Source organism: Platichthys flesus, chromosome 5 (assembly GCF_949316205.1).
Source record: "Platichthys flesus chromosome 5, fPlaFle2.1, whole genome shotgun sequence".
Lineage (NCBI taxonomy): Eukaryota > Metazoa > Chordata > Actinopteri > Pleuronectiformes > Pleuronectidae > Platichthys > Platichthys flesus.
In genome coordinates this window covers 23,985,177-24,001,629 of record NC_084949.1, presented here as the reverse complement: position 1 = coordinate 24,001,629, position 16,453 = coordinate 23,985,177, and the positions used below count along the sequence as shown (strand labels likewise).

Sequence of the window (16,453 nt, the reverse complement as noted above, 5' to 3'; positions counted from 1 at the left end):
TGGATCTCCCTTCCACCGCCTGCCTTTATTTGAACGTAATCTAAGCCTGCAGGCAGTGTTCACTGTAAAGTGCCGACTATTAATGAATAAAATAACCCTGAAATAAACCTAATCTGATTTCACTCCATTCACGGGGGTTTGAGGGGAAACATTCAGAATGGCTGAGGGCGCACGAGTGTCGGCATCAATCAATAACGTTCACCCGGGTGACAAATAGCGTTTCTTTCCACTCAGGGCGATATATCCCCTCACCAAGTTCCAGCCTGTGTTACCTTTCCCTGTAAAGGCAGCAGATCTGAGAGAAGCAGATGAGTGGAAGGAAATGCAGTGTGAAACGCCCGAGGCTGAATGAGAGCTAATGAAACCGTGATGCGAACGCTACGTTGCATCTCAGCCAATTTCTTACACCACCACAGTCCAGCAGAGCAGGAGAAGAGAAAAACATATATCCACCCGGGAGGAGAGTGAACCTCCGCTCCTTATCCCTCTTCATCCTCCACTCACTTTATTGAATTTTAAAACTTTGCATTCACATCAGATTCATTTTCTCTGTTAATACAGTTTTCATTTTTAAACCCGTTCTCTAATCCTGCCAATCTGTCTTTCCGGCTGGGTTGGTGTGTGTGTCTGATCCATGTCATCTCACACCCGGTCTAATCAGGCCAGTTAGTCGAGTCCGTACTTTCCCAGCTTGCTCTCTCTGCCCCGGCGCCCACAGACTAGCCTGCAGCTGCAGCAGCACTTAGCATACGCCGCTAAATCACACACCGCTACGCTCCTGTCCCAGGGAATTAGTGTCAACCCCCCCCCGACCAATGGGGACGGGCTTACACTAACTTTCCACGGAGTTAGCATCGGTGCTAAGACAACTAGGAGCCGTGCTGGGTACCCGAGCGTTTCTGCTGTATTTGCATTTGTCCCCAAAAACCAGATCTGCTGACTCGTGTGATCAGCGTCCAATAAGACCACACCAGGGAAAATTGCTTCCCTGTGTGTGAGTGCTTATGCAGATATTTCCATGGTACTGAAAAAATGAAAGATCTAAATAATGCAATAATGTTCAGCAGGCATAATTAGCTGTTTTCCTGCCAACACTGAATGTTCACTCGTTATAAAAGGTGAGTTTTTTAATAACCACTTCACTGCGCTACAGACACAGACACAGACATAGGCACAGGCACAGACACAGACACAGGCACAGACACAGGCACAGACACACAGGCGCCACTGAGCGAAGCTTTTGTTTGTCCTCATTCAAACATGTTTCCTGAATTGAACAAATTTGCCTCCGAGCAGCAAACGAGTCTTGTCCAAAAGAGTTTGGTGGTTCTCGGGCTGAAGTTAAATGTGGATCTGTGAAATATGATATCCCAGTCACCGCTCGAGACAACACACCCGGTGCTTTAATGGGAGCTGGCATTAAGAGGCCCTCGAGCAGCCCCAGTGACAATGAATCAGAGGACATCTTTGTTGCACGCTGCAACGCAACCCTGAGTGATTCTCCTCGCATGTGAGCACATTTTTTGGTTCAACAATGTTAGCCCTAACGCCGATTAAATAGAGCTCATGTGGGTGTAATTGCTTAAATCCATCCCTCCACAGTTTCCTTCTCTCCTTCATCGCCAGTGAAGCAGCTCCGCACAGTGTCTCTAGATGACAACACAAATTAGGCTCCTGGTTATGTGGGCCTTGTTGCCCCCCAAATATATTAAAGAGACACTCCCCCCCCCAAATTCTGTGTTTGCAGACACGCGATGCGGAGGCAGGGAGTCTGTTTCTCTGAGAGGGAATTTAAATTGATTAAAACAACTTCATTCTCAGTTTATCATGATCGAGTCACTCATTGCTTTGTCTGAAGTGGCTTATTATGCAAATGCATGTGGGTGGAGTTTAACTTGAAGACTATAATTGTACTGTGATTGTGCAGGACTTCTATTTTTTGTGTGGCGTTTTTAACAAGTAACCACCTGCAACATGTTCATTTGAACAATTAGCTCTTTTCTCCCCATTTCATTTAATTTTATTTTGCAATAATATTCTCTTTGCACAATAGTCAGGTGTTCAATTTAAGAAGTAAACGTTAAATGAGATAATTGCTTTTAAAGCATCTCTGGACGCTGGTTGAATCCTTCAAAAACACCAATTTAAATGAGTCTTCAGCAAACTGCTCTTCACTCAACATTAGATGTGTTTACATGTATGTTATATATTCCAATATTAACCCTATTATATATTAAGACAAGTCACTGTCCTGTAAATAGGATTGTTTGATCGTCTTAACCTTACGAAGGTCAAACATTGGATAAGCAATAATGGGATTATGTCGTGTGGAGTATTTCAGCCTAAGTTGAATTATGTAGACGTCTTTATCACATTATAATGTCCTAATGGAGTTTCCCCATCAATTTGGAGGAGTTCAACCTTTTGCTAAATTTTGAAAACACTCAAAAGGGGAAACGCTAACATCGCACATTAAACTATTAGAGGGGAGGTCGGATGTGCGATGTAACATACATGATCTTAACGTGAGTCAGAATCAGACTGTGCTCTGTGACCTGTAAACAGGAATATGAATGGAGTAAGGGCAGCTGTGGCTCAGGAGGTAGAGAGGGTCGTCCACTTACAAGTCCCTGATTCGATTCCCTGGCTCCACCGGCGGCTGCGCTGACACTGTGTCAGTGGTGTGTGACAGAATAAGCTCTGTGTGAATGTGTGGATCAGTGATTGAAACAGCTACTTGTCCTGTAAAGAGCTTTGAGTGGTCGAGACGGCTTCATTTATAAATGAAATCACAATCACAATCAAAAGAATGTCTTACTCAGACCAAGGTCAATAGTCGGGTTACTGGCGTCTAGGAGATTATAGTCATTCATGTTATAGAAGAACTTGAGAGATGTTGTTGCTCAACCTGGAAACACTTATCTCAGATTGCCTGTAGAGGTGCTTACTCCTTAATCTTGAGTCATTAACATCAGATGAACGAACCTAGGCCTGTTGCACTATCAGAGATAACACCTCTCTCCGGCTGAATAATGTAGAGCGTCATCATCATTTCCTGTGTGCAGAGCTACAGTCACTGGGGCAGCCCAGCTTCTCAGCAGCCGAGCAGGAATAATGTCTTATCACCCAGTTCTCTACAGTTTAAAGTTTTTCTTTCCCCCAATCATCAAACGTTATATTTCTCCAACTCTGGTTTGTTAATGTCCACTTTCCTCCAAATTCCTAACTCTGAGTGCCGGGGCCAGATTTATGCACATATTTGCGCTGGCAATCTGCATGAAATTACCGTCTGATTTACCAGAGCAGCGGCTAATTATCATTAACTGGGGCTGTGGTTTATGTTTATTCTGCATCTGAACAAGATCTCAAACAGAGACACAGTGGAGTGGTGAAACTGGGGATGTTTGTGCGATGGGGGGAATGGACAGAATCCATCAAGACTGGAAGGATTTAAGAGAAATGTAGTGATGCTGAAATAAAAACATCCATTAAATGAAATTTAAACTTTCCAACTGGGTATTAAAGGTCCTGATTTACTTTCTGTTGCTGTGAATTATTTACAACTTTGGTAAAACCAGAGCGGTAGGGAGTCAAAATATAAAATGTTGGTTAAACAAGCAGCTCAGCTGAAAGTCAGGAGTTTAATCATCGTAATGAATTTGCTTAAATTCACATTTTAGGTTAAATAACCACAAAAACCACAACTCTCCTCCATCTTTGTTTATTTAGGAAAATGCTGCATTAATGTTGTTGTTGTTTTTTTCCACTGTAACTTTCCTTTCTAAGAAACTGTCACTCGCAACTTCTAAATAATTCATCGCTGTGCCCCGAGACGTTTTTCCGTTGTTATGGTAATGTCTTCCGAAAGCTGCATTTTTAATTTTTAGTCTTCAACCTCCCTTTAATATACGGTTTGAATAGATCTGAAAAATCTGTGTTGTAGATCCAACCCAGGGTGAATCTTAATAACTGCAAAGGGAACGTGCCGTCGACCGCGTCAATCAAACCTCCCGCTGTCATCTGCGCATTCCTCCTGTAAGGGCTAAACACATGAAGAGGAGGATCCCAGTGATCAAGCTGTGCCTCGGATGACAGGAACCGAAAACTTCAGAGCAATTGCGCCTGTTTGATGAATAACATCCGCATCAAGTGACTTTTCTGTTGTGTTTGTCGCAGAACAAAAGCGAGAAGCCGCTGCATAATACCTGTTTGATGCTGGGACACGCCCATCATCCGCAAGGCGTACACAACATATCTGAATAAATTGACAATGGGTTTGCCTGTTTGAATTGATTAAATTATCATAGGTTTCATTATAAGTTGAGTCACTGCAAGTTTTAAAATGTATAAATTAGTTTTTCAGATACGTTGCTTCCAGTAGAGTGTAAACCTCGGCCGAAGACCTAACTGTGTCTGTCAAATTAAAACTAGTCTTAATACTTTTTGGTAGAAGTTACAGGTTGTTACTATAGTGGCTGAAAAAAGTCTTCAGCCTTGTAGACTTCGCTAGATCCAGATTTGAATTTGGAACTGAACGAAATGCACACACTTGTTAAAAAACTCTAACCCTCCTAAATATGTCTGAATTTGTTTTTATTTTTGGTCTAGATTCAGTCATAATTCTCTGAAAAATCAAGGAAAATTTTGAAAAATTTACAATTAAGAAATTAAGATTACTTTTACGTCCTGACTCCACACCACAACATTCTTCCCTGAAGATTGACAGTAAGACTTTTCTAAATATCAAGAAAAAAAACAAATTACAAGCATACAGATCATATCTAAGAAATGCAAAACGCCCTGGCTCCCAGAGGAAGTGAAAAACATCCTGGACCGACCCGGTGATCTCTACCACATTCTTTCACTAAGTTTCACAGTTTTAATCCAAGTAGTTTCTGTCTAATCCTGCTAACAAACACTCCCTGATGAAAACCCATTGGTGAAGGAAACAGCTCTGAGTCGTGGAGAGCACTGAGAAAAATAACAAAGTTGAAGAAGAAACGTTGCTTCCCTCCACTTGTAGTGAGTCTCTTTTCAGAGGAGTTCATTGTGATGTTTGTCTTTGACAGAAGTTAAAAGAAGAGACCGCCACCCACCTTTGGGCGGTGTTTTGGTAGTTTCCGGTGTATTTTGAAGTTGTAAGTGTGTGTATATCGACTTTACTCGCTCTGTGCCAACCTCTGGTCACATCTGCTTTATTTAACACGTGTAGAAACAGAGAACAAAACGTTTCTGTTAAACGAGCGGACAGCTCTACACACTGGAGGGGTTTATTGATCCGGTACTACTTCAACAATGTGGTTTATACATGTGGTGTATATCCCTCTTATAGAAACCTTGAACTTGCCCCAGCACCAGACATACAGGTCGAACTCGCCCTGAGGCTGAGAGCTGCGAGCCGGAGCCGGCAGCTGTCAGTTCTCAGAACTTCTCCGGCCTCCGGGAGAGTCCGATCAAATCAAATTCAATTAAACACAGGGTTTTACTTTGAAAAGGCTTCCGGGAAGTATTTCAAGAGGCTATGAAAAGATTAGAAAGTGGTTCCTTATAACAGGATTTGGATATCACGTTATTTTTTGCTTTTCTTTTATTCTCACGGACATGAAACGGTAGATTTTAAGGGCGTTTACCATCACACTCGCCGAAACACCGTATTGATTGTTTGTGTTTATGATGATTTCTTTTTAATGCTTCAGCTCGTGTTCTGTAATGTTCCTTAATGGCGGCCGCTGAAGGTCTCGTCTCTCCGTCTTCATGGAGGATGGTGAACTGCGTAAGCACCTGGGACAATGATGGAAATAGCTGCAGGACCTAATGTCTCCGTCGCTAACACACACTGACATGTTGTAGTTTATTAATGTAAGAGAAGACTGACAATAACTCAGACCAAATATATATCTGATCTGGAGTCAAAGGATTCAAACATGTTTTGCAGCATGACAAGGGGCAGATTCTATCTTTACTTTAAGCTGAATATTTAGATGTAGATATTACAAATGGGGTCTGCAGTGCCAGATAAACAAAAACATCCCACCACAACTATTCAAAACCAAACACCATCTTACCTCTATTACATAAAACAACATAAAAGAATGGTCTCAAATTTCATGCAAATGCAGTGCATCACCTTTAATGAATCTTAATACACATGCACTTTCACATAATATGCTTAAATGTGCGTCTTCCTGACCTGGAAGCACCGGGGGGTGGGGTTTGTATTTTTCCAAAGATTGCTCTGCATTTACTAAAGGCACAGTGTTTGTATCATTATCCACCCACCCAGACACCGAACTGCGAAAACACAATTTCTCTTGTTGTCTTGATTCGACAGCAGGGTATGCAGAAAAGGTCTCGTTTGAAACATTACATTTTCATTTGTTTAACATTGATGTAAGTTCCAAGTCTCTCTCTCTCTCCCCTCGTCCTCGATAAAGAAGCCGCCCGCCCGCCTCCTGCTCCCCTAGACACTCTTTTAACAGCCCAACCGCCTCTTTCCACATCAAAATTTCAGCGATGCAGAGAAATGTGTGTACATGTGTCGGAGGGGGACACACTTTTGGACAATTCTGTCATCTCTGTATTTTTTTCAACTCGTGGTACGTGCGGAACCAGGGGAACAGAAAGTGTCCGCAAGAGTTCTGTCATTCATATTTTATCTGCAATAAATATGAATAAACAAGGTCAATGCCAAACACCAGAAAGGACACACTCCCTGATTCAGTCGGGGGGGGGGCTGCAGTGTGCGTTTGTGTGTGCACCTTTGTCTCCATGTGTTTGACTTAGAGGGTATTTGTGGGCGAGATGTAAAGAATCCACCCCCGTGCAGGCGAAGGCCGAGGGTGGGCCAGGAAAAGGTGAGAGAAGAGGAATAAATATAAAGTTATTATGAAGCCGAGCCAGAGCTGCAAGACTCTCAAGCAGGAGAGTTCTGACCTTGGGGGAGATGGAGGGAGGCCATATGCTGAGGTGGCTTGTTAGGCTTCATATATTTTCCATTTAAATTGAACTCCATTGTATTTAGGGTGTGGAGGAGGAATCGTAGCGAAGCCTGGGGAGTGAATATTTGAAATAATGATATAACCTCACGAATATGCTTTAGTCACATAACTCACACTAGGTTTGGTGCAGTTTGAAGTGTTTGTTTGTTTACGTAAAGGAACTTTCAGAATAAATTCATATTAATTAAACATTTGTACGAGAAAAGTGTAAAAGTAGGTTTCACGAGTACGGCACAGTATGAGACTACGCCGTCCTTATGAATATACCATGTGATTTTTCTGGCTTTTAATTATTGAAGGACCTGAAACATTTAAATGACACAGGACGGTTGTAGACAATCACTGGTAAGCCTTGTTAGACAGTCTGATGTCATGATGGAATAAATCCTCCCTTTAATTTTTAACCCCAAACTGGAATTTCCACTCGTTTTCATGCATGACAAGTGCGCCGATCTCTCCACAGATCCATTATTGATGCCAGAAGAGACATTTATTAATCCACCAATTTTTTTCCTCACAAAGACTAAATATTGATGTAATAAGTAGAGGAAATAAAGTCTCAGATGTGATGTCACAAAGGAGAGATTTTTAAACTTTTCATAGTGAACCAGAGTCTGTGAAGTTGCTCTTTTCCTCTTTCATGTTCTTCCCCTGAAGCCCTTTTTCAAACAGACACTTTATCATGTAAATGAGTTGCCGGGGTTCACACGTCAGTCTGTTCCAGCCGACACCTGAAACACTTTGGAACAGCAGCTCTTCATGGAATAAAATCTTAAAGATATAAACTCTATATCGGATTTATCAAAGAGATGGATATAAAAAATAAACACACTGATTCTAGATTCCTTACACCTCAAAGGATGGAAGAAACCAAAAAGTTAAACCATCACACTCCTTTCAATTTTAATAAGGTTTGATGTGATATCCCATCACTGTTTCCACAATGGTCCCATCATGTTTAAGTGAACAATACATGGCCACGAGGGGCGGGGTCTATCAATCAAAACAACAACAAAGCAGCGTGGGATCATGGGAGTTTTTCTCTTAACCATCATTGCCTAGAAAATCTACATGAAAATGTCTGTTCACCGATGAAGTAAATGTATTAAAGCTTAAAATAATTGGCCGGCAGTTTATCCTTTGTCCTAAACACCGAAGTTTTAACCAGGACGAGTAGAATCGTGGGTTAATCAGCTATGACTCAATTAAAAGATGGAAAAAACATGTGCTGTTAATTTGAATGAATTTGTGGATTCATCTTTACATGGCTGGAAACATGTTAAATAATGTCACACACACAGTCAACAACATATATAACATAATTTAAGATGTTTTTAGGTGTTTAATATTATATATTTAAATACAGCCATATATAGAAGATTCACATAAGAAGATTAACTGGACAGTACATTTTACTTCAATTAATGCCATCGCTTCAACAACATACAGTGTCATTTACTGGTTTTAGATATGATTAGTGGTATTCCTAACATTTCCCCTTTCTCTTAGTTTTATCAGGCAGTTGGAGCAGATATAAAAAGCTGTATTATTATCTTACATAATGTCACTATGAAATTTTAAGTATCTGAGTTTTGGGGTCAGGGCATTCATTTCAAAAGCCGCCAACAAGCCATCTCCCCTTGATTATTCATCTCCGGGTGCCAGTGTCTGGTCAAAATATGCTTTTGAAGTGTTGTGTCATTGCCATTAAAAGCTGCACTTGGCAGGAGGAGAGGGACGCTTCAGATGTTCATCACCATGTGCCCCGTCTGGCTGAGACGGGACTTGTCGCCCGAGTCGACGGGAGCATTACCGTATACCTGGAGTTATATATTTTGTATGATCTGCAGATGTTTTATGAATATTTTTGGCCCCTTGCTGCCTGGCAGACTTCTCAACGAGATCATTTAGAGGAAAAGAGAGATAGAAGCCCGGCCAGACCCTGACTCACTAAATCATGTGGTGATCGAGGTTGAAATCTGGTACATTTGGGTCCATGTTGACAACTTCCTGGCAGATTGCAGAAGCATTTCATTTCAAGCCTAAAAAAAAATACATTGACAAGATTAACAAGCCACGATGTTTGCTGTGTATGTGTCAAGTTGTTTAATATTCCAGATGATCACAGGCTCCTTAATCTGACTCATTAAATGTTATTTTTAGCTTTCAGGATTGTCATGCTCCACAGTTATTGATTATCCTGTTATATTACAGGGGATTTACTGGAATGCAAATGTGTTTAAAAATGTGAAACCAGCTACACAGATTGTAGGTTTATGAGTTTAATTTATTAATTTATAACAATCATTGTGAATCTCCAGATGGAAATCTGTGCACTGGGATGCGAGAATGAAAATGTGCTTTATCACCCCTGTGCGTCGTTAAAATTGAGGCTGGGGCTTTATATAAAAAATGCATTACAGATTTACCGGTTGATCTACAATTAGATAATTACAGAACTAATCATTATTATATAGCACTTTTCAGACCACAGTTACACTGTGTGTCTCAAACAGACAAATAACCCGCAAAGAAAAAATCAACAGCAGAATCGATGAAAGCAGAGTCGGTGCCGGAGGAGGTCTCCCAGGTGCTGTGTTTGTACAAACTAGAGGCAGGAGAGAGACCTTTGACTGAGCTGAAGAACATTACTCCAGCGAGTCTAAATGAGAAGAGATTAAAGGGTGGTTGACATTCACCAGATCAATAAAGTATAAAACAGCTTAATTTTGACAGCATTTCTTTTTTGGAGAAAACAAGCTCAAACACCTCGCCCCCCGATGTTCTAATGAACAGGTGCTTCAGTGTGCACATCTGTATGTACACTGTGTGGTATCAATGAGTGTAAGTGGAGAAGGTATTTGCAACTAACTCATTAAAGTATTGTATTTTGAATCAAATTTGCATAAGGTGAGGTACAGTGAGGTAAAGACATGACCCTGACATGAAAGACCCACAGATGTACATAAGCAAACATGGCTCTTCCAACGAAACAAGGGGAGGAGTGCATGTTAACATCTGTGTTAGATCTCTAATTAAGCCTTAATGCACATGGGACATTTCGTACCTTCTTATTCTTAATTATAACAAAATCATTGGCCCGACATAAAAAGCTAACAAGGAATCCTTCCTCAGCAAAAGGAAAAACCTGGCAACGCAACACAACACATCACTTCCCTCTGACCTGGACTGTTGCTGGGAACCTTCTCAAAATCACAGAATCGAAACAAGATGAAACTAAAAAAACAATAAACCAGCCCAAAAAGGGATATATTTATATATATATATCAATATACGATATAAAGTTCGCAACTTTCAGTGGAACAAGTGAGTTAACGTGTTGGTCGACCTTGATTTAGCACCAATTAAATCGTCTTCCATTTAAAATAAATTATTACACTTTGACTGCAGCACTGAGCAGGGTTTTAACTAAATAGGCTCAAAACTTGATGATAATTTAAGAAATGCAGCTTGTATGAAAGTGAACCTATGCATTTACAGTTAAGGGTGTCAGAAAGTTGCATTTAATTTTTTGTTGTTGGCCGGCATGATCCTTGAACATTTAACCTTCAATAGGTCCTTTGGTCAACAGCTAAGCTAAACGTGTGCTCGCTAGCATTAAGCTCACTCTAGCTAACATGTTGTTCGGTTTATTGGCGCGAGGCAAACAGCGTAAAGGTGCGTTACCTTAGCCAACATGTTCGTGGAACCTGTAACTCTAAGTCTTCAACTTACTCAAAGAAAGCTAAAAAAAGAAGAACTGAAGCCGTTAGATTCACTCAAACATTCAGGTCATTCAACAACACTTTTTTTTATTTAATCAATTTCCCTGGACCCTCAATGCAGATTCTCGATAAAGGCAGATAGGTGCTATAAAGATGATTTAATGAGCGGTAGGTTGCCAGGCAAACAGGCAAACACAATAGTCCACACTGAAGAATACTCAGGGAGCACCAAGGAGCTGAGCTGAGGCCCCAAGGTGAGACTGGAGAGACGAACAAACGAAAGAGGATAGAAAGGGCACAGAGACTAAACACACAAGACAGACTAGGATAACTGGAAACAGCTGAAACACATCAGGGGCGGATAGATGATCACAAAAGTGAGGAAATAGACACAGACAGGAAGTCAAACATCCAAGACACAGACAAGGAATCAGATAATAAAATAAACTCGGGATAATAAAAGATCCAAAAAAGGCCTTAGACAGGGTCTGACAATTCAGGCGATTCAGTACGAGTGCTGACTTTACATCCTTGCCATCGTTAGCACCGAGCGCACAGTACCTGACTTCCTCCTTCACAACGTGGCTGCCGGCTCATCAAGAGAATTACAAAGACTATTCTTTTCACACCTTCGGATCCCTGCCAGTGGAACGACGGTGTGACAGTGGAGCAGGATTGTGCAGTGCTATAGTTCCACTGCTTAAAGACTACGCAACTGTCCTCTGGCATAACAATGATTCACTGAAGAGAAAGCGTGTTAATCATCTCAGTAACACATGGGGCTAATTGTGACGTAACTTATGCACGACGTGGATTCACGGGAGTGGGAACCATCTTTTTCACGGAATCAGTGAGACCTCGTGCAATCATTCCCTTTTGGAGATGGAGGGGAAAAAAAGTGGTTTAATATCACGGATACATTTATATGACCTTTTGGTTCGTCTCAGCCGTGGAGAACTTGATCAAATTGGGTTTTAAAAGCTCAAGAAAGTCTTAACTAGGACAGTGTTAAACCAGTCTGAAATACAACCTGTTGTCTGGGCAAGCAGAAAATTGGAATATGGGTTCTTTGGGTGTTAAGTGGACCAAGAAGTCGAGACCAGTCTGGCCACACTCTCTCACACACACACGCACACACACACACCTCCCTAAGCCTCTTTGTGAGCTTGGAGAAACCCCTCAGACTGACAATGTGCAAGTGGCATCATTTAAGGTAACAACTAAGCCTCCTAGGACGCCAGGAATGTTCTCGCTCTCAACGCCACATGTTGTGCTTGATACTAATCAAGCTAATTCAAAAGCACAGTATTCAAATGGACTCAGTGGGGGGGCGCTACGGTCCAAAACTAAACATCCACCATCTTAAAAGCCTGAAGCTTCCAACTGAAAGATGAACACTGACATCAAAGCCGAAGCACATCTTCGTGTCTCTCATTTGGAACAATGACCGCTGACTGCCAACATCAAGGCTGCATTTCCTTCACAGAGGTTTTTAAAGCTGCACTAATCAACACTTAAACATTAATTATGGATCAAATTACCCCGTGAACCATAAAGGTGAAGCAGTTTCTCTCAGCTCTGTGGAGTCCTTTAGATTCCTGGTCATTGTTCTGGTTTATAAAGTCTGCAAGTTAACTTTTTGGGGTTCATACTCAGTAGCTTTTGTCAATCTCATTTCCAACAGGAGCAGATGTTTTAAGTGAAATAGCTCGAATAAACCCAATGTGTGACAGTAAAAATACAACCATTTCACTTCCCGGTAGATACAAAGTGTATTTCATTAGTGTTGTACTTGTACTTTGCACAAAGACAATAAAGTTGAATCTAATCTAAAAACTACAATAGCACAGAGTAGAGCATTTACCACTACCAAAGCCCAACAGTTCCCTAAAGAAAACCACGTTTACAGCCGCTAGATCTGGATTCTTTACGGATCTGCACCAAAAAACACACACTCAGATATCCGGGTAAATCAAAGCCCTCTTTCACAACGTTAAAGAAAACGATTGAAAGAAAAATATCAGGATCTGCACCGAAATTTAATGGGCTCTTTCTTGGCCCGTGTTCCATCCTTCGGCAAAGTTTCGTGGAAATCTGGTTAGCCGTTGTTGAGACATCCTGCTGAACCAAAAAACCTCTGCTAAGGCTGAACCGTCTCCTTAAATCCAATCAAGCTGCACAAAATTACAATCATGACTTTCTTCTGTCAAGATAAATACATTTTTACTTTTAGGAAATCAGTGGAAATACTTAAAAAAGCACTTTGCAATATTAAGAATGTTTAAGATTCACCCCTTGATCCTGATCTGCGCCAAAATCGAACCGGTTCCTGCAATTTGGACCCGTTCTGCATCCCACCACCAAGTTTTGTAGAAACCCATCCAGCAGTTTCTAAATGATAGCACTGAAAAAACAAATCAACCAACCAGCAAGCCGACAAATGAAGCGGTGAAAACCTCTTTTGGCGAAGCTATTGAATCCACTGTTGTTTGAGGCCTGAAAGTGTAAATAACCAATCGCTTGCTGACACATTTACCGATTCGACTTTACGAGGTGATAATTTGTCAGTGTTGTGTTTACAGCTTGTTGCGTTACTGTCAAGTGGCCAAATAAAAGAACTCAGTTGATGCAGCTTTAATAATGATTTATTAGACATGATCCCAAGTCCTAGTTCAGTTTGTTGTCAATATGACTTCGGTTGTTGTACACCTGCGTATGACATTGTTAGGAGGGGATAGACAAGGACTGCAGGTCTCAAGCAAACTCATGAATTACTCAACATTCATTTAAAGTCTATCTAGCCTCTCCTGAATAAATGATGCTGTCAATAGCTTCCTTCTGCTCGGTGAGAAAAGATTTGTGTGAAGAAAGTGAGAAAGGGTATAAAAGAGTTTTCTTTACTCCCACTTTACTGTACAGTGAATAATATCCTACAGGCAATATTTAGGGAGTCCGTGAATGGCCGACATCTTTCAAAACTTTATTCTTCAACATGTCACTTTGAAGGAAAGAACACAGCCTCATAGCAGCGTGAATTCAAAGCTATTCATTTGAAAAATAAAAGGTTCAAAAGGGCCATTTCATGGACTGGTCTCTGCATTTGTAACAATGGCGTTAGGAGAGAGCGACTGTTGTGGCAGATTTACTGATGGAAAGAGTAAAGGTGGTTCCTGCTCCATTATGCCTGTCATGTCTCTAACCCCCCCCCCATCCCTGTAACTACCTCTCAAGCAGGATCAAGATTATCCTGATTTTCGGCATCTAAACTATCGTGCCTTGGAGCCGTGAAAAACACAGACACAAGTTTAGAGATTGATTAAAAGTCGGATTTGATTTCCTAAATCCAAATCCTAGCCTGAGCGATGACAATTATTATTTCTCGCTTTTAAAAAAAGAAACACCCCAATTTTCCGATTTTATTCCAACAGGATTAGGTAAATCCTATCAGGGAAGTTTTAGGGGAAAAGTGGGCTGGAACTGCATGAGACTTATCTGGAATCTGAAGCAGATGAAAACAATGAAGGTGCAGCTGTAAACATTCAGTCACAGGCTCACGTGCATGTCGGACTATTGATGAAGTGTGAATGTTTGCTGCAGCTCGAACACACACTGGGATGGAGTTACAGAAATCGTATATTTATGAATGCAGCATCTTTTCCTATCATTTCTACAGTGAAATCTTTGGAGGGTTCACTTCAATATTCAGAAAACGAGCTCTCGTGTTTTTTACTGTACGAAAACGGTCAAATTCACACATTCAAAGCATCGACCCCATTCTGAAAATACCAGTTCAAAAGCCTAAATTAGTCAAACCCTGCTTAAAATCACTGTGGCTGACTAACCCATTAAATGAGCCCACCGACAGTGTTTTGATTAAATGATTAAACAGAGCACGTTCAGAAGAGGCTTCTGGGGTTATTAACTCGTGTATGAGACGGCACCATCACATCGATATACCGAGGATCAGCAGGGGTCAAATGAGTCGTTATCATATGTCAGTCAGTCCTTCACGCTGGTAATTGCGAGGAACAGGAACAATGAAAACAGTCATCAGGGCTCGTGTGAGCAGCACGTGACCTGTGATGTACGTATGAGGGCGGCCGCTGTGAGGGCACTTCTGTTTGTTTTTCATTTTTACATTCCTCTGACAGCGAGCGAGAAACAGGCTTGAATTCCACTTGGAGAGTCAAACGTGGACCAATCTTTGCGCTGGATGCTCTCAAGACAAAAACCTTCTGACACAGTGGCATGGCAGCGGGTTTAGTAAAGTAAAGTCCCGCTCGGCAGATGACGGCTAAAGGCCAGGCCACGGGCTCAGTGGCTGCACGTGGTGTTGTTTGCCTCAACGCTCCAGGCAGAGCCTCATCACAGGAAACCCTTTTTCTATTTTCTGTTGTTTGTCAACTTCTTGGATAGCGAGCTCCGAAACCAAAAAACACAGCGCAGATAAGGGAATTATTCGCTGTAGCTCTTATCGCGGGATACGTCAATAACTCCCTCAGGACAAATACCAGCTACAACACAGGGCAGGAAGGTACAAGTTCCACCCACAGGGTCTTTGGCTGTTCCTTTAATTATTCCTCATAAGCTCCAGGTTGAAATCTTGCGTGTTTATTCCTAAGATCCTGTATTTGTTCATGGAAATGGAGGCAAAGAAGAAAAAAAGAGGATATGGGGAATAGATTATTCTTGTGTGTGTGACCGAGTTACACAAGTTAACTCGTCTAGTTATGGAAGAATAAACAGCTGAAAATATTGTATTTCAGCATTTCATTTAGATGACACTTTTATCCAAAGTGGCATTTAACCTGGAAGAACAAAGTAAAGCCTGGCAGTGGTGGGATTTGAACCCACGCCTCCGAAGAGACTGGAGCCTTAATCCAGCGCCTTAGACCGCTCGGCCACACTACCCTGTTATGCCTATCATTTAAGGATTGCAGTATTGTACTGATGATCTGTTATAACAGCGATTGAAAGGTGCCACACTTTACACACAGTCTGCAAGTACGTGTCCAACATCCAAGCACATTTAAGTCATTCCTTGTTTACTATTAGCTTAGAAAATACAAATTAAATAATATACTTCGACTACTGGCAGGACAGGGGACTGCAGGGGCCAATCGGGTTGTTGCTTGGGCCAGTGCCCTCCCCCCCCCTGGCCTCACCCCTGGATCTGCCCCTGTGATATAATTGCGCTACTTTTGGATCCCAGTAAAAGAACTCTCCATGTATCTTCCATGAAAATATTGAGACTTCTGCCCGATTGCACCCTGAACGTTTCCCCCCAGCCTGCAGGCATATCTAGATTTTTGGCTAATTGTGGGGCTGCAGCCAAAGGAATGTCATGCACGCTATTAAAAAACCAAAGCACTACCCAGGACGTGATACGGCGCTCACCTTTTGATGCCCTTTCTCTGCAAGAAACCACTTTTCAAAAAATGTTTCTACAGAGGGAAGAAATGAATTTAGCACAGAGGTGGGAAAGGAAGTCTTTTAGATCTACGTTACAAAACAGGATGTTAACGTCGGTGATGCGAATATCAACCGGTTTCACTTAGGAGCCATCAGAAAATAATCCCGAGAGGGCCATCCTGTTAAAGGCAGCGCAACAGGATGCCAACAACACATTTGAAGTCGGGGATTAAATAGCTTTACCTGCAGAGAAAACAGAGCGGAGTTTCATTTCAGACGAGCTGCTGTGAAACGATGAGTTCTGATCTACGGTGCCAA

General features: G+C 41.6%; 1 protein-coding gene and 1 non-coding gene across 2 annotated transcripts in view; both read right to left on the bottom strand.

Moving 5' to 3' along the window:
* grin2ab (glutamate receptor, ionotropic, N-methyl D-aspartate 2A, b) overlaps positions 1–16,453 on the bottom strand; it is a 96,610-nt gene that overhangs the window by 77,957 nt on the left and 2,200 nt on the right. The window lies entirely within an intron of this gene.
* On the bottom strand, positions 15,553–15,634 carry trnal-aag (transfer RNA leucine (anticodon AAG)). Its single transcript has one exon. It is a non-coding gene; the product is annotated as a tRNA-Leu (tRNA).